Genomic DNA, 24,415 nt, shown 5'->3' with positions numbered 1-24,415 from the left:
ATTATAAATACTGTCACAGTATTGCTATATTTTCTATAAGATTAATGATTTTTGGTTTTTTCTATAAGATTAATGATTAATGATAATACTGTCACAAATTTGCTATACTTCTGATTAATGATAACACTGTCACAAATCTGCAATAAGATTCTGATTGCAGATTTGTTACAGTATTTATATTTCTGATTGTAAACTAAAAGTAAATACATAAGTAGGAGAAGACCCTGCAAGACCCTGCAAAACCATAAAAATTAAAAACAGAGAAGACCACCCAGGTGTGGAATCTAGATAATCTCATAGTATGTCTTTAAAGTGTCATAAAGACTTCATAGAAATTAAGATTAGGCTCTGAAGTCATAGATTTATTCATATTGATCCATGTTTAGTCTCTTTTGCAGCTTTGCCAGGTTTCTTTCGAATTTTTATAAAAGACAATGGCTTCTGCAACTAGAGGTGGTGGTAGAAAGAGGGATCCTGTGTGGAAACATGGCACACCAGGTGCAGTGGCAGGAGAGGTTATTTGTACCCAGTGCACGAAAACTATGACCAATGGCATACAACGACTCAAATATCACCTTGCAAGATCACTGGATAGAATATTACGGTATGTGACAATTGTCCTGAAGAGGTTCAGAGGGAGGCAAAAGCAATGCTTTCAGAATTTGAGCAAAAGAAGGCAGAAAAAAAGAGGACAGTAGAGGCAATGGCAGCCCCAATAAGAGATCTCAGTTCTACAGGGTCGGGACATATTGGAGTGGGCAGCAATACATCTAGTTTTTCCAACCTCGTAACACTCCCAGTGCGCAGCCTAGATTGTTAGGTACTTCATGGAATAAGGAAGTGCATCAACAAAAAAAGGTGGCATTGGCTAGACTTTGGTATTACAACAATATTCCTTTTAGTATTGTTGATAGTCCATATTGGAAGCAATTGGGCAGTGCATTGACCATCTCAGGTAAGGGGTTCAAGTCCCCAAGTCATTATGAGTTGAGTGGGCCATTATTGCAGAATGAGGTCCAAACCACAAATCAGCTAGTGGAACAACAAAGGAGGATTTGGGAAAGGAATGGCTGCACCATTTTATCTGATGGTTGGACAAATGGCATGAATAGGACACTCGTCAACTTTCTAGTTGCTTCAGGGGGACAAGTGGTATTTTTAAAATCGGTTGATGCCTCAAATGAAATGAAGAATGCAGAAACCTTGCGCAACATGTTGGATGAGGTGGTGACCGAAGTGGGAGTACAAAATGTTGTTCAGGTTGTGACTGATAATGCAGTTGCATATGTGGCAGCCAGTAAACTTCTATTGGCTAGGCATCTGACATTATTTTAGAGCCCTCATGCTGCTCATTGCCATGATTTGCTCCTTGAGGAAATAGGGAAACTAAGTTGGGTGAAGAATGTGGTTGACGATGGAAGGGAAATCACAAAGTACATCTACAACCACACATGGGTCCTGGAGCGTATGAGACAACACACAGATGGTAAGAATTTTGTTTGTTCAGGAGTCACACGTTTTGCCACTAATTTCCTCAACTTACAGAGCATATTACATGCATTGCCCAACCTGAAGCAGATTTGTGAGTGAAAGATGGTTGGAGAGTCCTTATTGTAGGAAGCCTGAGGCAGAGAAGGTCGTGAAAGCCATTGTTGATAATAGATTTGCCAAAGTCATGGAAGAGATCATCAATGTAAGTCTTCAAACTTCAAACTTCAATTGATGATTTATTTTTTAATTTTCTAATATTGCACTTTGCTGATTTTTGTTAAATTTTTCATGTCTAGTTGTCAGAACCATTGTTGAGGATTCTACAGATGGTGGATGGTGATAAAAAACCCATAGGGTATCTATATGAGGCCATAGATAAGGCCATGAATTACCAGTTCTTGCCAAAAATGGCCGGGTCTTGGTCCTGGTTCGTGCCTAGTCCTGGTCCAAACCTAGTTCAACCTGGGTCCCACCCGGGTCCTGCCCAGGCGGTTGGGTTCCCTGTGGGTCCTACGTGGCAGGTTCCACAGGGAACCCAGCCGCCTGGGCAGGACCCGAGTGGGACCCAGGTCGAACCCAGGAGGACCCGGATGAACCCAAGCCCGTGGTTCCCAAAAACGGGGCCCACGAGTTAGAAAACAATTAAAAAACAAAATTTTTAATCTTATTTTAACATCTAAACCTAATCCACCCCTTTATGATGCATTTAATGCATTCAAACCGTTCTACTTGCATTTTTGAAGATTTTTTCTCTACAATCAAGTTTCTTAGTTTTTGTATTTTTCTTCGAAGGTGACGACTACGAAGGTGTGAGACACGCATCAAAGGCATAGGAATCACTGGAGAAGGAAGATTTAGCCATTAAAGGTAAGTGAATCTGAATTTTTTTCAAGTTTTCAAGAATTTTTCCAGCTTTTTTTCAAATTTTTAAATTATTTTTTAAGTTTTTTGAAGTTTTTTTAAAGAAGTCTTGTATATTTTTTCACACTTTGTATGCATAGTATGGGGTTATAATGCCGAAATTTTAATAATTTTTTTCAATAATGTTGTGCTTTCTCTTTTCATTTTAGGTGCATTATTCATATAATCATACATAATGGCTGGAACTGGAAGTGCAAGTGCAAGCTCTAGTTCAGTTGCAAATGTCCCAACTGAAAATACCCCCTTTAAAATTGATCAAGATTAACCACTTTGGCATTATACAACAATGATCAAGCCAGTGTCTGGTGGTGGGGGTTTTGTTTGGCAGTGCAACCATTGTGGCACTGAGTATACCAGCTCATACTTTCAAGTGAAAGGCCACCTTTGTTTCATCCCTGGGCGTGGAATAAAATTTTGTAAGGGATCAGATGGCAAGGGGCTGTCAAAAGCTCTAGTTTTGGGATATATTAGAGAACAAGAGGAAGCTGATAAGAGAAGTAGCAAAGCAAAGACTGATCATCCTCTTGTCCATCCAAGCTCAATGTCTCAGAGGCCTTCTAGTAGCATTGGCTCCACAAGACCAGTTGGTTCACAGCCTTTCATGCAAAACCCACCAGTTGATGCAGTAGAGAATCAGAATGTTGTGGCTTTACGGAAAAGAGGCCCATTGGATTTTGCCTTCAAAAATGAACTGAGAGAGATTGCAGATTCCAAAATTGGACGTTGCCTTTATGGCAATGGGCTTCCTTTCAACCTTGTTAGATCACCTTACTTTCGGGACATGGTGCATACTCTTTGCACTACACCTTCTGATTATGTTTGTCCAGGGTATGAAAAGGTGAGAACCACCTTATTGGCAAAGGAGAAAGCATCCGTAGAGTCATAGTTGAAGGTCATCAAAGATACATGGCAGGAAACAGGTGTGACCATTGTTTCTAATGGATGGAAAGATTGTAAAAATAGGTCATTGATCAATGTTATAGCAGTGTGTCCTAAAGGGGCAATGTTTTTGAAAGCAGTGGATTGTGAGGGGCAAGTGAAAGATGCAAGTTTCATTGCCAATATCTTGATAGAATGCACTGACATGGTGGGGCCTCAAAATGTTGTCCAAGTTGTAACTGACAATGCTAAAAATTGTAGGGCAGCAGAGACTATAGTGGAGGCTACATATGGTCACATCTTTTGGACACCATGTGCAGTACACTCACTCGATTTAATCATGCAAAAGCTTGGCACACAAATTGATTGGGTGAAAAGTTGTATGCGGAGGGCGAGGAGATTCAAATGTTTGTGACTAATCATCATATGTCACAAGCCATTTTCAAGACCTTCTCCAAGTTGGAGTTGTTGAAGGTAATTTATAATTACTAATTTTAAATTTTAATTTTTAATTTTTTAATTTTAAATTTGTATTTTTTATAGACTTACATTTGATATATGTTGTGTATTTTGTTATGTCATGTTAGGTTGCTGAAACAAGATTTGCATCTCACACGCTCGTCTTAAGACGACTTCTGAAGGTGCGAGACACCTTGAGTTCTATGGTCATCAACAGCTTGTGGAGTGTATGGAAGCAGTCCCACACAAAAAGAGCTCTAAAGTAAGAGCATTGATCCTTAGTGAGAAATGGTGGGATGATGTGGAATATGTTTTGAATTTCACTAAGCCCATCATGAGCATGATCAGGTATGCTGATACCGATCGCCCATGTTTGGGTGAGATTTATGATGGCATGGATTGCATGGTGGAAAAAATAAAAGAAGTAATAAATAGAAAAGAAAATGACCCAACGGAAACATTTTTCAAAGTTGTGCAGAAAATTGTTGTTGACCGTTGGAACAAGATGACCACCCCCTTACATCTCTTAGCATTTGCTTTGACGCCAAAATTTTATAGTGCAGAGATGCTTGCAACACCAAGGAGGGTGCCACCATATATGCTGATGAGTGGTGGTATGTACATGGTCAAGGGTCCGTTTACTTGCAGCCTCTTGCAATTAAACTTAACTCCCAAGTATGTATCTTTTTATTTTTTATTTTTATAGTTTTCCAATTCCATTTGATGCTATCATATTTTTATTTTATAATTTTAATTTATAAATTTCTAATTATGTTTTTACTTTTAACAGGTTGCAAGTTCTTCTTCAGTTGAGCGGAATTGGAGTACATACTCCTTCATCCACTCAGTCAAACGTAATCGTTTGGGTGCAAAGAAAGCTGAGGATTTGGTCTACGTACACTCCAACCTTTGTTTGTTGTCACATAAGGACCCTAGATATAGTGAGGGTGTAACAAGGAATTGGGATCTAGCCCCTGAGTGTGCTGATTTAGATGCTACAGTTGCACAACTTTGCCAAGTCTCTATAGACGAGGCAGTTATGGAATTTGAGAGAGACATAGCTAGTGGGAGTGGCATTCCATTTGATATTGGTTCAATTGATGCTGAATTTGAACCACTTGATGACCTTGGGCTTGGGTTGGATGCTTCAGATGAAGATGAATATGGAATTTAAATCCCATAGATGGCTGGTAATTTGAATGTTTAACTTTATACTTTATTGTGTCATGACATTTTCACATTTTGAAACTTGAATATTATCTTTTTTGCAAATTATGAATATGATATTGCATTTATAATTTACGATATATCAATATCAGAATATTTATTGGCATTGGCAATTATGGATTTATGATTTATGATTTATCTGTTATCATTTATGTATCATTGTATGGGAAAGTTACATTGTATGTTTCATATTTGTATGTTTGAACTGTGAACATATATAATTTCGATGTTTGAAGTTTGAACATATATATATATATATAAAAAAATTTTAAAATATATATATATATGTACGGAGGAACCCGTACCCAAAAAAAAAAAATTTTGCCGAATCCGCGAATCCGTACCCGAATCTGAACCTAAATCCGAAACGGAACCAGTAACTTAGCCAAAGAGGCAATTCAACACTTGTATGGGTCAGACAAGACCAAATATGAACCCATATGGCACATAATTGATCGAAGGTTGAACCGACAACCCCACCAACATATCCATGTTGCTGCCTACTATTTAAACCCCAAGTTCTTTTTCTCCCGTACTTTCAAAATGGATGCAGAGGTTCAAATTGGCCTCAACACATGTATTCAGAGGTTGGTTGTTGATGAAAATATTCAAGACCTCATTGCTGATGAGTTGCAGTGGTACAAGAAGGAAGATGAGCCATTGTTTTCTTCACCTATTTGTGTTCGTAAGAGACACCCTGCTGCCAGGTAAAAAAAATGTGCTCTTAAATTTATTTTACCATTTATTTCAATCTTTAAGTTTATAAAAATCTTTACCAAGTTATAAATGCCAATTTGTATCATCCCAGATCTGTGGTGGGAAGATTATGGTGCCACAACACCTAATTTTCAAAGGCTTGCAATCGGCATATTATCTCATCCTTGTAGTGCTTCTAGTTGTGAGCGCAATTGGAGTGTCTTTGAGGCCATTTACACAAAAAAGCGTAATAGTTTGACTCAAAAGCGCTTGAATGACCTTGTATATGTGCGGTACAACCTTCGATTGCATGAAAAGAGGGTACAAGGGAACAATTCATATGATGCACTTGACATAGATGAGATTGATCCATATACAGCGGATTGGATTGCTGAACCTGATGGTGCTATTGGTGATGTTGATGTGGATCCATTTTGCACTGACGATCACTTAGATGATATGGAGAGGGAGGCAACTGAATGGGCGGCAAAAGTGGCAGAGCGTGAGGAGGCAGGAGATGAGTTTGCTGATACAGAAGAGGCAGATTCCTCACCTGTTGAGGATATTGTAGCAGCAGCAGCTGCTGCAACACCATCTACTTCAACACCCACTCAGCGGCAACAGAGTTTTTTGAGCTTTAGTCATAGACGCAATCTATGATTCCTAGTTTTCATTGATATGAAAGCTTGAACTTAATATGTATTCAGACTTCAGAGATTGTATTTGTTTTGTGGTCTAGACTCTACGATATGTATTTGACTCAAACGTATTTAGAAATTGAACTTTTTTTTTAGTATATTACTATATGGTATGTATTTGACTCAAACTATGATTTATATATGATGGAAACCAGTCCTATGTTATTGTGTTCTATAAATTTAGTGTATATGTGTGTGTTTTTAGAATATTTTAAGAAATTATATATTTTCAAATGTTTGATAATTTTGCCGATTCCTTGATGTTTTGCTGATTCCCAATTTTTTTAAAAAATTTGGCCAAAAATTACAAATGTGCATTAAGAATTGGTCATATTCATTCAATAGCTTTAGTCACTTTATTTAAAATCAGAAACTACCAAAATAAAAAGTTGCACTTTGAAAAAAACTTAAGAAAATATTCGAAAAGTAAAAAGAGATATCAAGGATAAAAGTGAAAAAGAAAGTCAATTTGTTGATGCATTCTATCATTGCCTCTTTGCTTGCATTTTACTCTCCATATTTTCTTGTGTGCTTGGATTGGAAATTGCTTGGAGAATTGCTTGCTTGTATTGTTGTCTTGGATTTGAGTGGAGGACTGCTTGCTTGTTTTTGAAAGTGGATCCTCTTCATTAAATCTCACCATTCTTGTTTGTTCATTGGATTGAAAGTAAGGGTTTCATCTACATGCTTTTAAATAGAAATTCTTTGTGCTTTTCCAAATCCACCTTAAGTGGACACATATGACATTTCATTTCGTAGGTATGAATGTACTGCAATGAACAGGATGCATCCATACAGCAAGCCTATCTTCTACAAATCATACAGGTCATCCATTTTTTCCTTGCCATACGTCCTAAGGTGCCATCTACCTTCATCATACAGCCATCCCTAGGCGACATCTTACAACATTCACCAACAATCGCTTCTTGCAACATTTGTAATCAATTTGCAAAATACAGCATTCCCTCTTGGTAGGACCAACAAAATCCCAAATTGTACGAAAACATAATATATGTGCCTCAAGCAATGATGTTCAACATTTTTTTGTGATTGGGGTACAAACACTTTAATTGCTTGTGTGGCACAACATTTGAAGGTTGCACGTCTAAGAACAAGATGAAGGATTGTGTTTCCTTCTGTAGTACGGTGCTTTTGCATGGCTAAGGCACAAACTATTATATAGAAAATTCGTTATTATAACTGTTTCAGGAATTGGGACATACAAGTCACATATTGCATTTGAAAATTCAACAAACATTTGCAAAAGTCATTAACAGAAATAAAGGAAAGAGAGTAATGCATTAATACAGGCCAAAGATTCAAACATGACAGAAACGAGTAAAGGGAAAGAAGCAGCCATCAGCAACAAAGGAAGAAATGCATCAACTCTATCTCCTAGGAAAGCGTCACAGATAATGAATGCCGCACATAGTGGCTTAACAATCCGGCTGATCATCAATTAAAGCTTGTGCTGCATTTGAAAATTCAACAAACATTTACAAAAGTCATGAACAGAAATAAAGGAAAGAGTAATGGATTGATACAGGCCAAAGATTCAAACATGACAGAAACAAGTAAAGGGAAAGAAGCAGCCATCAGCAACAAAGGAAGAAATACATCAACTCTATCTCCTAGGAAAGCCTCACAGATAATGAATGTCGCACATAGTGGCTTAACAATCCGGCTGATCATCAATTAAAGCTTTTGCTGCAGCATGCTCAGGTACACAAGGCTGTCCAAATTTTGTTTTTCAAATATCATAAATTGAACCATATTTAAACCTCAGAGTCACCAACTACAATCAGCAAAAAAATAAGTCAGCGGTAGAATATATGAATTGCTCTGTAACTGTTTCCTTTCAGTCAACAGACTTTCAAAGGGTTCTTGGCATACCATGTCCACAAGCAGCTATATCAAAACTACTATAAGAAAAACCGATTAGACACAGTAGGACTATTTGGCATTCAAGAATTAGAGGATTACAAAATTTGTTGGCAAATTCTAAATGGGGATGCAGAATGCATTTGATTAAATGCAGGCTAACAGGTGCCATCCGTGCATCAAATAATGCAGTCTGGATGGTTGAATATATGATCAGCTTCCGTATGGGAAAAATTTACAACTGGACAATGCTCTTGTCAAAATGTATATGGCAGTTTTTATCCCTGAAGCACAAGGCTTTTATATAACACATCATGCTATCACATTATTTCTCAATGCCATTTTCACCCAAGTTTCTGCAAAAAATGGGCAAGTTTCCACCAGCTTCTGAATATGACTCCTCTTGGCCTACTGTCTTCAAATGGACTATAATGGATATACAGGCTCAGTCAAGGGAGAAAATCAAGCCTACACATAAAAAATGAAAGCATAGGGAAGTAGTGGGTGAATCATACGATAGAAATAAGGACAAGTATGAGCCGATTGACTTGTCAACAACTCCATTATGCTCCACACCTGAGGATATTCCTTCAACTGAAGCTAATTGTACAATGGTCAGAGTGATAGTGGAGGCTCATGCTGCATGAGATAATTCTACCATGGAGGCCTCTCGATGATCACCCTCTTCTTCGAAAGTATGCTAATGTATTTCTGAGTGTCATTCCTACTATGTCGTTGAAGTGAGAAGTAGACTTTCCCATTGACCTTATTCTTCCAGTGGAACCCATCTCATGCGCACCATACAAGATGAATATTAAGAAGCATAGTGAACTTAGGTTGAAACGTGAGGAATTGTTGGAAAAGAGACATGCATCCCAATGCATCCCCTTGGGTTGCACCTATCATCTTCATGAAGGACAAATCTCTTTGTTTCTGCATCAATTACCAATAGTTAAATAAGGTGACAATGAAGAACTAATATCCCTTACAAAGAATAGATGACTTGTTTGATCAAAAGGAGGGAGCCAAGATGTTCTCTAAGATTGACTTGAAGTTTGGGTATCATTAGCTTCGCATTTAAGAGGTGGATATCATGGGACAACATTTTGTACTTAATACGAACACTACTAGTTTATGGTGGCATGCACTTGTGCGCTTCAGGCATTTTCTTTTAATCCATCAAATCGAGATACACAATGATCATCATAGCCTTCAATGCATTTTCACATAGCTGAATTTGAATGCTCATCAATGTCAATGCATGAGCTTCATTACGAATATTACTTTGGTATTAATTACATCAAAGGGAAGGAGAATGTCGTCATCAATGCCTAGAATAAGAGGAGGCACAATGTCTCAATTGTGTCCTTGAGCATGGATTTGCAAGGTTGCATCATTGAGCAGCATCTTGCATATCTATGGTATCAAGAAGTTCAAAAACAGATTGTCACAGACGGCCCTTGTGGGCAAGTTTTCAATCTTGTCTCTTTGGTCCAATGGGCTATTGCAACACCTTGGTCACATATGTGTCCTGATTCTTGGTGATCTTGGCACTATTGAAATGTTTAAGATGCACCATGCACCTTATGCAGAACATCCTAGTGCAAAGATGTGCATTGATCTTCAACACTAGTTTCAATGGGCAAGTATGAGGGATGATATCGCTGAGTGTATTGGTAGATGCCTGGAATTCCAAGGGGTAAAGGCAAAGCTCCAACATCCCACAAGACTTCTACAGCCACATGAGATTCCCAAATGACGATCGGACATAATTTCTATGGACTTTATTGTTGGTTTGTTTGTACTCATCGTCATGATGCCATCATGATCACAATGGACAAGCTAACCAAGGTTGCCCATTTCTCACCCATGAGGACATCCTATAATACTACATCAATGGCACATATCTGAATTAAGAATGTTTGCTTGCATGATCACCTCAAATTGTGATCCTATGTTCACCTCTTCATTGTGGGCTTCCATGCAACATGCATTGGTCAATCAATTGAAGATGTTCGCTTACACAAAGTGCCTCGCATGATGATCTCCAATTGTGATCCTGTGTTCAACTCTTCATTGTGGGCTTCCATGCAATATGTGTTGGTCCACTAGCTTAACTTAAGATCAACTTGTTGGAAATGTTGTCATTGATGTCAAGAAGACAAGATGATAATATTTGTCATTGATGTCAAGGAGTAAGCTACAAAGCATTGTTGAGTCATCATTGAAGAGGTCCTCATCCACATTGAACATGATCATGATAGACAATACTTGGACCAGTTCGGTTAATATATGCTCTACAACGAACCAGTTAATAACACTAGTGGACCATGCTATGCTGATCTTTAGACTTAAACAACAGTAATAAATGGGACAAACTGATATGCAGATGACAAGTACTTTGGTGTGAGACCAGGAAAGGCACCGCACTCCGAGTTATTATATTCTATCATTAACAGACTTTGTAATACAAACCAGACTTTGTGAATATCGACTAAGACATTGACCTTGACCGCTAATCTGAAGAGGTTGATCAGATTAACAGTAAGATTACTTGTCAAAGATAAAGACAAATATCCGTAATGCTTCCTATCAGAATGTTGAGGAACTAAAAATGATATCTTTATAAGGTCCAAACCATCATGTTATGGTTTCCGCAACAGCAATTCACTAAATATAGCTAACATAGAAGGGTGAGAGTTTTGGGGAAAATACTTTGAAAGTTATCAACATTCATGCGATGCATAGCCATGCTTGGTGAAGGATATACAATCGAATTTTTGAAACTTCCTGAGGACGTAATCTGCAAACAAGAGTTCATCACATTTAATAGACTCTGTTTTGGAGTAAGCACAGAGATAAAGTGGCAAGGTAACGCTGAGCAAATTTAATAAAGAATAGCGACTGGTCATGATTCTAAAGACAGTGATGATTATAAGTAAAGTTTGAGCGGCAGAAATACATACAAAGGTGCAAGCAAATCTATAGATGAACGAATGATTCATGAGACTAGCAGCAGTGTGTAATATAAATAGATGAAATACATGAATGCACAACGATAATAATACTGGAAGAATACAAAAGCAATGATTGTAATCAAGAAAGTGCAACGACTAAGTAGACAGCAATAGAGGAAGCATCTGTAATAAAAAACAAGAAGTCGATGATGGATTTAATTGTGTGAGCGGCTACACTGTGAATCTATGCAAGCCTTCGATAATGAAAAATATATATGGCAAACTTCCTTGGTTATTATGAATGTGAGTTAAAGGAGAACGGATCTATCAAAGAAACAGTTTTTACAACAGCGATTCATTCAAAGCATTTGTGTTTGCACTAAGTTCGATTCATTAATGGGAAATAGCATCATTAGTATTCAATGTTTTTGTCTATAAGATGTCGTCTGAAGACAATTATAAGGAGCGAAAAAGAAACAAGAATGAACCGAAATTTGTATGCTCAGTTTGCAAGGTTGATTTTAGAAGACTAATATTGGAACAGCGTCTTCATGTCTTCATGATCAATTGATGGCAATCTGTTCTATGACAGCAATCTGTATACTTATCAGCATGCACTGTGACAGCAGCGATCTATGAATTAATTAATAATATTCAATAAGTGCCAAAGACAGCATGACCTTTTTTTGATGTTGTGTTTATTGGAAACAATCAGCGATTAGAAAAAATTATATAAAGGTGACTACAGACAGCCCGATGACAAAGTTCATAATGTTTATGTGTGTGAAAACGTTAATACGTCTCTTCATTCCGATCATTTTTCTACCTACATAGATGGCGATGACACTGATATTGTTACCACGGTTTCTATGAAGAATACAGTCTATGCACGGATGATGAGTTTGAGTTTGGAACAACAATTATAAAAGAAAAAGCTAACATAACATTAGAAATATGAGTACCCGATAACATAATAAAGATTAAATAAAGTAGTCTTTATTGATTTTGGTCGAGATGGTCGATTATACTTATTAAAATATGTCATCGATAATATTGAATTGATTATGAAGATAATCGATAGTTATGAAAGGATATCATCACAACCTTTGGCTTCAAAAAGATGTAACCTTATGATTGGTTACGTGAAAGGTATATATATAGATATAATCTAAAAAGATAAAATATATATGTTCAGATCTGCATATAAAGAATTAAAAGAAGAATATTAAAAAGTTGAAATGCAGATATAAGAAGAAAGAGTATGCAGATTTATGAAGAAGATATATATGATTGAAAGTGCAGATTTGAGAAAAGAATAAGTGCATTGAAGACAGATATATGAAGATGTATATCCAAATTTATGATCATGTTATAGAGGATTTGAGGGGAATATTATAATACATTGAACAAGAAAGTTCGTGGAAGAAAATGTTGTCCATCATCCGTTGTTATAGTAACATTGTCAAGGTGGAAAATGAGATTTATGTGAAGTGGGTTGGTGCTAACAGATTCTGAATTGGGAGTCGGCGCTTCCAATGGGTTGGTGCTCACAAATTTCAGAAGTGAGAGTTGGTGCTTCTAGTGGGTAGGTGCTCACAAAATCAGATTTGGGAGTTGGTGCTCACAAACAGTGTTAGGGGTTGGTGCCTACAAACATTGTAAAAGAAGAATTGTATAAAAACATTGATTTACCATGGTTTTCTCCCGAAGGGTTTCCACGTATATATCTTGTGTTCATATTAGTTAAATCACATATGAATGTTGGTATGCAATGAATATGTTATATACTTGTGATTGAAGTTGAAAAAGTTTAAATTGGTTGTTATACTGATTCACACCCCCCCCCCCCTCGCAGTATAACCGTGTGCTCTTCACAACTGATCACCTAAAGACAAATGGTCAAGGGGAGAGGGTGAGTCGAGTTCTTGAGTATGTTATGTACCAGCAATCAAAGTGGGACGACTATTTGTACCTGGTTGGGTTTTCTTATAACAATAAAGTACCATAGTTCCATTGGCATGGCATTGTTTCAAGATTTCATATGGCCATCCTTTTTAAACTTCGCTACATTGAGACAAGAGTAAGGATTGTGTTTCCCTTGGTCCTGATATGCTTCTGGATATGGAGCAACAGGTTGTTCGAATCCAAGAGCATCCTTGTTGATTGTTCAAGATAGACAAAAGAAGTATGTTGATGCTAAAAGATTGGATCGACACTTCTTAATGAATGATTGTGTGTCCCTGTGATTGTCCCTACATAGGAGCCTGATCCATTATTGGAAAGGATCTAAATTCACACCACACTTTATCAAGCCTTTTGAGATCCTTGAGAGTATCAATCCAATTCCTCACCAACTTGCCTTGCTAACTAGTCTCTCAAGCATCCACGATGTGTTCCACATTTATGTTTTGAGACAGTATGTCCAAGATGTGACCCATGTTCTTGATTGGGATGCCTTGAAGGTTGAGGAGAACAAGAACTTTCCTTGAAGCTCGTCCATGTTCTACAACATCGAAGGTCAAGCCTCTGGGAATGAGATCTAGGACAAGGGTCTAGTGGGGCCATCATGATGATTTAGTAGCTACTTGGGAGGATGCTATGCAGTTGCAAGTAATCTATCCTCACCTTTTTGAAGGCTTTTAGGAGTAAGCCTAGTTTTAGTGGAGGTAGATGTTAGATCTCAAGCATATGTGCTTCATTTTGTAATCCACTATGTCTTTTGATACTATTATAATACTTGTTGATAATGTTCTTTTTGGATTACCATCGAGGTGTATGAATCATGAGTTTTGATACTACTATAGTACTTATCGATGATGTTATGGTGGATTTTGATCAAGGCGTATGAATTGTGTGCCTAAATTGCTATATGTGAATTTCAATATGCTAAGACTCCACACTTTTTCAACTTCACTATTTTCACTATGATATGTGATTATATATATATTCCAATGAACCACAGGGATTCGTTCCCTCCCCCAAAAAAAAATCCTTGCATTTTCGAGATGGTGATATTTTGAGGATGTAGGGGAAACGCCCACTAGGCACACTGCCACCAAGAAGTTGTGGAGACTTCAGGGACGGGAGGGATGGTAGGACGCCTCCAATGCATCCCAAGGACCCCTAGGAGTCTCCTAACCGTCTCGAGGATGACTAGGAGTCTCCCATAGGCCTTAGTTAGAAACTCCAACCCTAAACAAAAATTGGTGAAAATTTTGAAAAAATGACATTTGCAATTAAGGTTTGTGAGGTTTTCGCACTGCCCCTTGACCCCGTTGGGGACTTGTTGACGTGTATTTTGTACACAATCATACACAGAATAAAATACCCAAAGGCATCTTATCCTCTCTTGAATAAAGTCTCTAACTGCTGAAGATTCGCATGAAGGATCAGTTAGGATGACTCCAATGTTCTGGTTAGTAGGGTCTCTACGTGTGGATAAGCACCAGCGGTATGATGTGATTTGTTGTGTCCTCAAGGGGCCTTACACTCCGAAAGTCTCACTAAACTAAAGAAGGTTTAAAAAAAAGACAAAGGGATAGGGTTTTGCGAGAAGTCTAATCTAATCTAACCCTAAGAATGACTTCATGTGGACAAGACTTGGCAAGATTCAACCAACTTCAATTTTGCCATGAAATAACAACTTAATTGAAATTGATGCGATCTTCTAAGGTAACAAATGATTTTCAACGCATCAAAGATCAAAGACACTACCACGAAGGTACATATCCAAGATACAATAATAATTGAAGGCTAAGTGATTCAAATATCTCCAGTCGACCACGCAAGGGGTTCCTACAATCAGCAAGAAGCTAGTGGTTTGGATTACAAATCCTACCAAAGATCAAGTCTCACACTATGTCCTTTAAATTAACACACTACTTTGATTGAGCATGATTCAAATGAATTGAACAACCATGAAAATAACCAAGAAAGTTGCAACAAAACACCATAACTTCAATATTTCATTGATTTCAAAGTCATCATGTACAACAATTGCTTGAATTCCTTTCCTCAAACTCAATCTTGCTACAAAAATAAATTACTTCTAAATTCTAATCTCTCTAATACATCAAACTTTCTCTCTAATCTCTTAACTATCTCTATTACAAATGAAATGAAAATGAGGGTATAAATAGCATCCTCAATTACAATGAATGGTCCAGATTGAAAGCAGATCAACGGTCAAGATCATGACACCTAAACCCTAATTAGGGTTTGTTACAAAAGCTCCCCTTTTATTGCACAACATTAAATGCATAGCCAATTATAAATTTGGCACGAAAATCTAGGAGACATAGACCAATGACAATTAGGGTGCCATGTCATCTATAACAACCTCTCATCTAGAATCTTATTCCCTTTCCAATGCTCCTTTTTAGCATATGCAATGAATCTTGATACGATTCCCTCGATCTCAGCAATTGAAATCTCAGGAAGATTCTTCATTCTTTCTTCCAAGTGGATGACCTGATCAAATGCATCTAGAAGAGCTGCGTCCCATGTAAGTTCAAGTTCCTTAGTCTTTTCAATCAGGAGCACGGTAGCAAACATCTGATCCTGTTGCTCATCTGTGATATTGATGTCCTTGTAAAAGATGACCTTAATCCGATCCTCCAATTCCTACAAATCCACATCTGTCTCAACTTCGATCCTCCTGCCAAGAATGGTACGAAGTACCTCAAATACTCTGTCCTGGATCGGATTGATCACCTCCTCAACATGACTGCACCTAGTACTGATGTCCTCAAAGAGAACTTCCTTCATCTGGAGTAAGGTTGACCACTGAAGTAAACTGTGAGGTCCTCCATCCATAATCTTTTCCTGCGCTAAGACCTTCCTCGATGTTTGTCTAATTACTTTCAAGACAGGAATGATAACATCCTAAAGCGGCTACCGTTATCATCAAATTGTGGATGATCTCAAGAACCTGAATAGCCCTATGAATAGTCTTCATCATCCTTGTTGCAAATTCCACGGCAACTGTATGAGATTTATCCATCCAAGTACTCATACGCTGGACCATATTCCTGAATCTCTCTGCTTCACCAATTGATTGAAGGGGAAGTGCCTGTATAGGTGATCTTGCTGGATCCTGACGTCCTAAAGGCTGATTGAGATGGCTGAAATATGTTCTCCATGCACCGACCTCCCTCTCAAGCTTTCTACTGTTCTCCATTTCTTCTCTAAGCTTGTCCTTCAATGCCTCAAAGGAATCGGTGGCATCATCTAGTGTCTGCTCGGCTGTGGATGGACCTAGCTCAAATGTCTCTATATCATATTCCTCTGCTAGGATCTCACCTTCATACTTGTCTACTGCCGGTGTAGCTATCTGCAATTTTCTGGATCCAGTCTCATCTCTAATCATCTTGGACATCTTGGTAGCCTTTCTCTTCTCTGTCACTTCCTGGGAATGTCCAACAAGGCTCTCTAAATCAATCACATTGTCTTCGTCCTCGATTACAATCACCTTCGTTAATCTTTCCTTCAACCAATCTGGGATGGCTGATCTTGTCTCTCTAACCTGTATCTCCTTATGCAATATTTCTTCTTCTCTGTGAGGAGATGTTACCTCGTCATTGTTCTTGTCTTCATGTAGCTCATAATCTTGGAGAGATCCACTTGGTGACCCTTGAGGTACCTGTCCTTCTTTATCATTCTGAACCATCAACTCCATAGACTCCTCCACTTCAAGTGTCCTTTTCTCTTGTCGAGAAGACGTACCGGATGAACGATCTCGGTTGGCCTCTTGTTTCTTCTTGGAAGATTCTCTCTTTCCAGGTCTCTCTTTCCTCTTCGAGCCTCTTGGATGGAGATCGCCTTCACTTGCACTTCGAAGGTTGCCTTCATTTGCAGTTCTGGGATTAGGATTACCTTCGCTTACACTAGCTCCACCTTCGGCTGGCTTCTCTTCCAAAGTGAAAGTCATAGCTATGCCTTGCTCTCTCAACTTCTGATGCTGCACATCAACCCATCTGCGAGTACAAGACAAGACTGGAGCCATCAAAGCATCTAGATCCACGACCTCGGGCTCATTCCAATCTAACCTTACTGATTTGCTTTCTCGATCATAGGATGACTGGAGATGTCTGCCACTGTCCTGAGCTTGGTCGGCCACTCTGTAAATCTTGCATTTCCTGATGAAATCCAAAGGCAATCTAGAATGCATCTTTCTTTTCACTTCAAGATCGTCTAAGAGATTCATGATAAAATCTTCTATCTGAAACTCATGCTTAAACTTCCTACCGACTGTCTCCTCTATATATCCATGTGGATCAAAGCTTTCCCTCAAAGCAAAGAATGAAAAAGAATACAAGGCTAACTCCTTCTCTGCGTCATCCATGGCTAAAGCATTAGGACATACCTCAACTGAATTGCCCAATATGATAGGTACCGGGACTCCATTTCCATGTCTGTGTCTGAATGCCTTCGCATAAGCTGCCAACTGTCTTGTTACCTCAAGTAACATAATTCTGTCTGTCGGATATCTTGGCAACATGTATGGAGGTGAAGGACATCCATGAACTCTGATATAAGTAAACTTCGGAAATTGGATAAACCAAGCATCGTACCTCTTTACTAGTTCCTGTGCATCCTGAGATAATCTGTTGTGAATCCCACCTTGCAACGTCCTTGTGATGTTCATCGGGAAGGTATCATTAACTAACTTGTAGTTGCTTCCTGGCGGATGATGCAAGTGGACATAGGAATCACAAACTCTGACCTCGCCGGGTCCTCTTCCAATCACTCCTCTGTGAGGTAGTCCTGCGTACTCGAAGCTCCTGATCAAGGCATAGATGACGTATGAACTCATGTGGAAGGACTTGGTAGCTTTGAGTCTCCTCAACTGTACGTCCAAGCAATGGCTAATCATTCTAGCCCAATGAATTGTTCCTTTACCCTGAACTATCACCTGGATGAAGTAGAACATCCACTTTTCAAAGTAAAAAGCTTGAGGGGCTCCTGTGACTCGGTTGAGCATTGTAATCAAATCTCTGTACTCCTCCTGGAAATCAATCCTGTGTGGTGTGTTCGGTACCTTACTCAGGCGAGGACGACTCTTGAGGAACCAGTTCTTGTTAATGATGCTTAGGCAAGCATCTGGATCATCTTCATACATTGACCTGGCTCCTTCTATGCTCTTGTAGACCATATCTCTGTGCTCCGGAAGATGGAAAGCCTCACTTATAGCTTCCTCTGAAAGATACGCCAAAGTGTTTCCTTCCTTGGACACGATCGTTCTGGATTGAGGATCATAATGACGAGCACACTCGATCATCAACTCATGACACTGTACTGCTGGAGGGAAGCCGGCCGCCTTAATGATGCCACTTTCAATTATCCTCCAAGCGACAGGTGATGGCTTGCCAATGTAAGGGACATCTCGAAACTTCTTCATGCTGAAGTTGCCCAAGTTAGTATCTCCAATGTTGCTCCACTTCGACACGATCTTGGTCTCCACTTCTTCGGTCTTCTGATCTTCTTTCATGAGAGCTGGACGACTGGTGGATGCTCCCGCCTTCGGGGTTGCCATACCTACACAACATTTCACAATAAGTAACTGGATATTGCAATGCATAACATAGATTAGATTAATTTTAGGAAACTTCATGATAAGTCCCTGAGTTATCATTTCCTAAAAAACGATTGAGCAACTGGAATTCAAAATTTCAAAATTCAAAATTTAAGCTATGACGATCAACAATTCAAAATTAAAAACAATAAAACCATATCGCCATACCTCACTAGAGAGCTAACTCTAGAATGCAAAACGAAGAAAATTGCCTAGGCAAAATTTAACGTTAGAAGCCCTCAACGTGATCTTCAAACAAACGTCCTTCTTATCAACTTCGCCACCCTTAGAGTCTTTAACGTGATCTCCAATGTCCTTCGCCTTAATTCAAACTTCAAGTTCGCACTCCTTAGATGATGTTTACGCCTTCCTTTGATGAAATTCGCACCTTGAACACCACTCGCACCTCCTTTGTCTTCCTCAAATCGAATATGAAATGATAAAATGATAATGTGAAAATGAAATCTTTCACCTCCCTTTTATAAGCGCTCACCCCTCACAATTACCTTAGGCCGACTTGATAAAAATGAGGTAATTAAAACGATTTTTAAATAAATAATAAGGCCGACCTTTCAATCCAAGCGCTTCATTTGATTTTTAATTAATTAATAATTAATTAATTAATTAATTGCCATCGTTTTTTAATTAACAAATTTGATTTTTTTTTACAAGGCAAAATAATTAATTAATATTTAGCGCAAATTTTAAATGCTAATTTAATTGAATTTTTAAATTTATTGAATTTAGCATTTAAATAAATTCAACAAATGCTTGTTAGCGCCAAAATTTGAAGAAGTGGGAAGATTCAAACCTCACGCTCTGGTCCCTGACTGAGGGACAGGAGCGAAATCTCAATTTAGCCTGGATTCTTGCACTTTTGACGTTCAAAGTCTCCATCCTTACGTTGGAATTGGCATTTTTTGCTAGGAATTTCAAACTTGGGTGACTTGACTTTGCAAATGAGTGCCTCTTGAGGTGATATCGCTCTGGTCCCTTGGAGAGGGACAGGAGCGAACTTGTATGTTCTTACTTGAAATTCTTCGTTTTTTATTTTAACTCCTCGTTCATTACCTTTCAAACGACGTTTTAAACCCTTTGCAACTTTGTTTTGACATGATCTTCAAAGGATAACAAGTGTTTTAGCAAATATCGCCCTGGTCCCTTGGTGAGGGACAGGAGCGATCCTGGTGTTTCTCTCCTTGATCTCGCTTCCTTAATCACCAATCCTCTTTATAAGGCGAAAAATAACATCACTTCTTCATTCTACGCTTGTTTCGCTTGACTTCTATAAGGCATATAGATGTTTGGAGGATTATCGCCCTGGTCCCTTGGTGAGGGACAGGAGCGATCCTGGTGTTTCTCTCCTTGATCTCGCTTCCTTAATCACCAATCCTCTTTATAAGGCGAAAAATAACATCACTTCTTCATTCTACGCTTGTTTCGCTTGACTTCTACAAGGCATATAGATGTTTGGAGGATTATCACCCTGGTCCCTTGGTGAGGGACAGGAGCGATCTCCATGTTCTAGTCAAAACTCGCCATCTTTCAACCTTTGTTCTTCGTTCATTGCTTCCTAACGACGATCTTGATCTTGTGCGACCTTGCTTCGACATGCTTTTGAAGGAAAATGAAGGATTTAATGAAAATCGCTCTGGTCCTTGCCTGAAGGACAGGAGCGATATAGCTTCCTTGGCTCAATTGATAGTCATTTGACGTTTGAAACCTTTGTATATCACCTTCTTAAGATGCCTTAGACCCTTTATCATCTCACATAACCTTGACTTAACGTGATTTTGGAAGGATTTGGCCAATATGATAAATATCGCTCTGGTCCCTGATTGAGGGACAGGAGCGAACTTCAATGTCTTAAGCTCATGCTTGCTTTCATCAACTTGCTATTGCTTTCATCGTGTAAAATGAAGTCCTTTGGTCCTTCTCGGCCACTTGATACGCGATCAACTTTCAAAATCTAAGCCCTCATGAAAATTTCGCTCTGGTCCCTGCCTGAGGGACAGGAGCGAACTAGGGTATTTAGTGCAAAATCTTCATCATACTAACTTGCAATTATCTTCTAAGTGCAAAACAATATCCTTTACTTTCTTTCAAACATTCAAAATGTGAATAGCAACCCAAATTTAGCCTCATTTGAATACTTTCACTCTGGTCCCTGCTTGAGGGACAGGAGCGAACTGGGTGTCTTGGTGTAATTCCTTCAACATTGGCGACCTTGGATACTTCGTTCTTCATTGAGATGCCTTAAAACGTCGTCACCACCTTGTACTTCGTCTTGGAGTGTCTTGAACTTGGAGGAAAGGCAATATAACCATCATATCGCCCTGGTCCCTAACTGAGGAACAGGAGCGATCTTGCTCTTGTAGGCTTCATCTCACTTTGCTAACTTCAAAAATTATCTTCAATGGTCTTGTAGTGCTCCGTTTCACTCATCCATGCCTTGGAATTTGCTCTTACTTGGCAAGAAATTTGTCTAAGGTAAAAATCGCTCTGGTCCCTAACTGAGGGATAGGAGCAAACTTAGGCATTTGGGTCCCTTGTAGATGTTTGGTAATCTTCAATTTGTCTTCAACGAGTTCAATTCACCTCCTTTCTTGCCTTCAAACATAAAACTTGCTTGATCTTTGTTTAAAACATGCCTTATGAAGAATTTCGCTCTGGTCCCTGGGAGAGGGACGGGAGCTACAATGGATTTCGCCCTGGTCCCTGACTGAGGGACAGGAGCGATTTTTGCAATTTGGTCCACTTTTTTCACGTTTGTGCCTTCAAATTATATTCATCTGGTAAAATGCATCTCCTTGGACCTTTTCAAATCATCAAGTTGTTAAAATCCTGCAAGGACAAAGCAATATTTGATTTTGAGCTCCAGTCCTTCACTGAGGGACAGGAGCGATTTTGACTCCTGAGGCATTTCTGTGTTCGTGAAATTCTTCAATTTATATTCAACGGAAAGATCACGCCTTTCTTTACCGTTTCCATTCGAAAAATCATCTTGATCCTGCAGAGATAGTAAGATTTTTGAAAACGAGCTCCGGTCCTTCACTGAGGGACAGGAGCGATTTTGCTCCTACAGGGCAAAATATCATGATTTCACAAGTTTAATCACTTCACAAGGCAAAAACAAATCATTCCCCATGCCCGGGATCAAATATCAAAAAACTCAAAATTTGGTCAAAATCACTCAATTGGACAAAATTCGCAATTTCATCATCAACACTTAGACAAATTAAGACTCTGCACTCAAAATTCCAATTGAAAATAGACCATTCTGGCGAATTCATTCCATTCAAAATTGCATCCTACAAAAGGAAGCTCAAAAAGCTCTCAAGACTGACTGGATTCTGGCCTGAAAAGACAGTAACAGAAACCCTAAGGCTTGACCCTAAATCCAGACAACTGACGAACTACCAAAACCCTAAAAAGCAAAGCGAAAGGCGAGCAAAAAACAAGCAAAAAGAGGGGGTCCCCATTTTAAATGGGGCGATGTGTGAAATGGTCACAATAGGACTCTACCCCCAGAACCCCACAAGGGGCACTACCCCTTGACCCAAACCTGCCACCCACCATTCTTATTGTTAATGCAAACATTGCCATGTTTTTTATGTTTATTACTTTCAACTTCACTTGGTATGCCAAAATTTCATTTGCAATTCTTATACTTACTCTTGGTTTGCCCAAAGTTCTAAACTCTGCCCACCATTGTTAATGTTCAAATTTCAATGCAATCATTTTCATGCTTTTAATGTTTAATATTATAAACATTGCATAGTGTAGCAAAGTTTCATTTACAGTTCGTATACTTATTCCTTACACATCTTTTTATAACTAATATTATATAGAATCCTTTATATTTTTAAAATCAAACATGAACAGGAAGTACTGTTGTGGACCAAGTGACTTTGTCAATCTATAACCAAAAGTTCGACCCCAGGATATGCCCTGCACGTAAGGTCTAATTAGACCATAAATGTGGTGGATGTAAAACCATCATTGATAGTTATACAAATGCATACACAAACATTTGTGTATGAATGTTTTACAAACTGAGTATGTGTGTAAACTGCAAATATCTGAGAATGAGACCCTAGGAACTTGAAATACATGCTCACAGATTAGAAATATTCAATCGCAAGCAAAATGCTGAGCAATGCAAATTGCATTCTGTTAGAGAAGATTTGAAAACGAAAAAAACAAACAAAAAGGTAGCACAAACTTGGTAATCGAGATCAAGACATGTTAAAAATTTCCAAAGTGCATGAATTTCCAGACAGGAAACTTGTACAACATAAACTGTAAACACAATGGCTATTAAAGTATCATCAACAGTAATACAAATGCATATCCAAACATTTCTGTATGAGCGTTGTCCTTAAGTGTGTATGCATGCAAAAAATATCTTGAGTATGGGACCCTAGGAAATTGAACTACATTCTCAGGGTTAGAAATATAATTACAAGCAAAATGCTGTGCTCAAATGCAAATTGCAAATTTTCTGTTACAGCAGATATGAAAAAGACATGACCAAACCACAAGGCAGCATGAACATGATAATTTAGATCATAGTTAAAATACTTGTCCAGAATCACCAAGACTTGGCAAGTCCTAGGGCAGGCGGACCAAGACAGGTCCTGATGACTCATGACCAAAGTACCTCACAAGTCCCAAAGGTAGACTCGGCTGGATTTATGAAAATGAGGCGGGAGCCGGGGGGAGGGAGTACAAAAATTTGAAAATCTTACATAGAAGCATGAAAGTCAAGCGATTTTTGAAGGAATTGGAGGACTCTTGGAGGATAGTTAAAAGTGATTAAATTATGAAAAATGGCATGCACCATGACAGTTTGTGTGGGGCACTATCCATGACCCCACCAGGGATGCTATTCCTAATTGGATGGAAAAGCAACATTATATTTTTACTTTTTTCCAATTAAATTACATGTATACTTCTAGTTTGCTAAGTCAAAACCTAAGTAATGGTCCTAAAGCTACAGTGGCATTTGCAGACATGTCTCAGATACAAGCACAAGTCCACATAGAACTAATAATGTTGGGCTGAGGGATACAAGCTCCTTTCTACCATAGCTCATAACTCCACACTGTAATTTTTCTTTTTATACCATGGATATCACAATCTATGAGTTTTTGTACACGTTGAGGACCTGACAATATTTCTATATCTTCAAATGATGTTTTCTTCATATAAAACCTGCTTTTATACTCATGATCGATATATACATTTGTATTGGATCAAAGTAGCTTCTATTTTGTATGTGATCAAAGTAGCTTTTTGATTAGTTTATTGCGTCTTTAAAGTTTATTTATTATAGGGTACATGAAACAAGTTTTGAATCCATAAAAAACTCTATATTTCATCATTTTTTCAATTTGCCCAGTCGGAGTGTGGGTCAAAAAACAGTTTGTTGAGTCTGACACGAGTCCAAGTCATGTAACACTGACTTGGATCAAAACATATTGAAAATGTTGAAAAACCACATGAATTTCCAAATTAGAAACTTGTACTAACAGACGACCTGTTCCACCTGCTGCCCAAATCTTTCTTTAATTAAGATGATAGTCAATGCCCACCAAAGCCACCTCCTAAATATTTCAATAAAGCCAAAA

The 24,415-nt window shown here is 38.4% G+C and overlaps 1 protein-coding gene across 1 annotated transcript in view; it reads right to left on the bottom strand.

The window, feature by feature from the left end:
* The window catches only part of LOC131079639 (uncharacterized), a 326,487-nt gene that overhangs the window by 235,686 nt on the left and 66,386 nt on the right, over positions 1-24,415 (bottom strand). The gene's annotated exons all lie outside the window — the stretch shown is intronic.

The sequence above is a fragment of the Cryptomeria japonica genome, chromosome 10 (assembly GCF_030272615.1).
Source record: "Cryptomeria japonica chromosome 10, Sugi_1.0, whole genome shotgun sequence".
Taxonomy (NCBI): Eukaryota; Viridiplantae; Streptophyta; class Pinopsida; order Cupressales; family Cupressaceae; genus Cryptomeria; species Cryptomeria japonica.
This window is presented reverse-complemented; position numbering and strand designations above follow the sequence as displayed.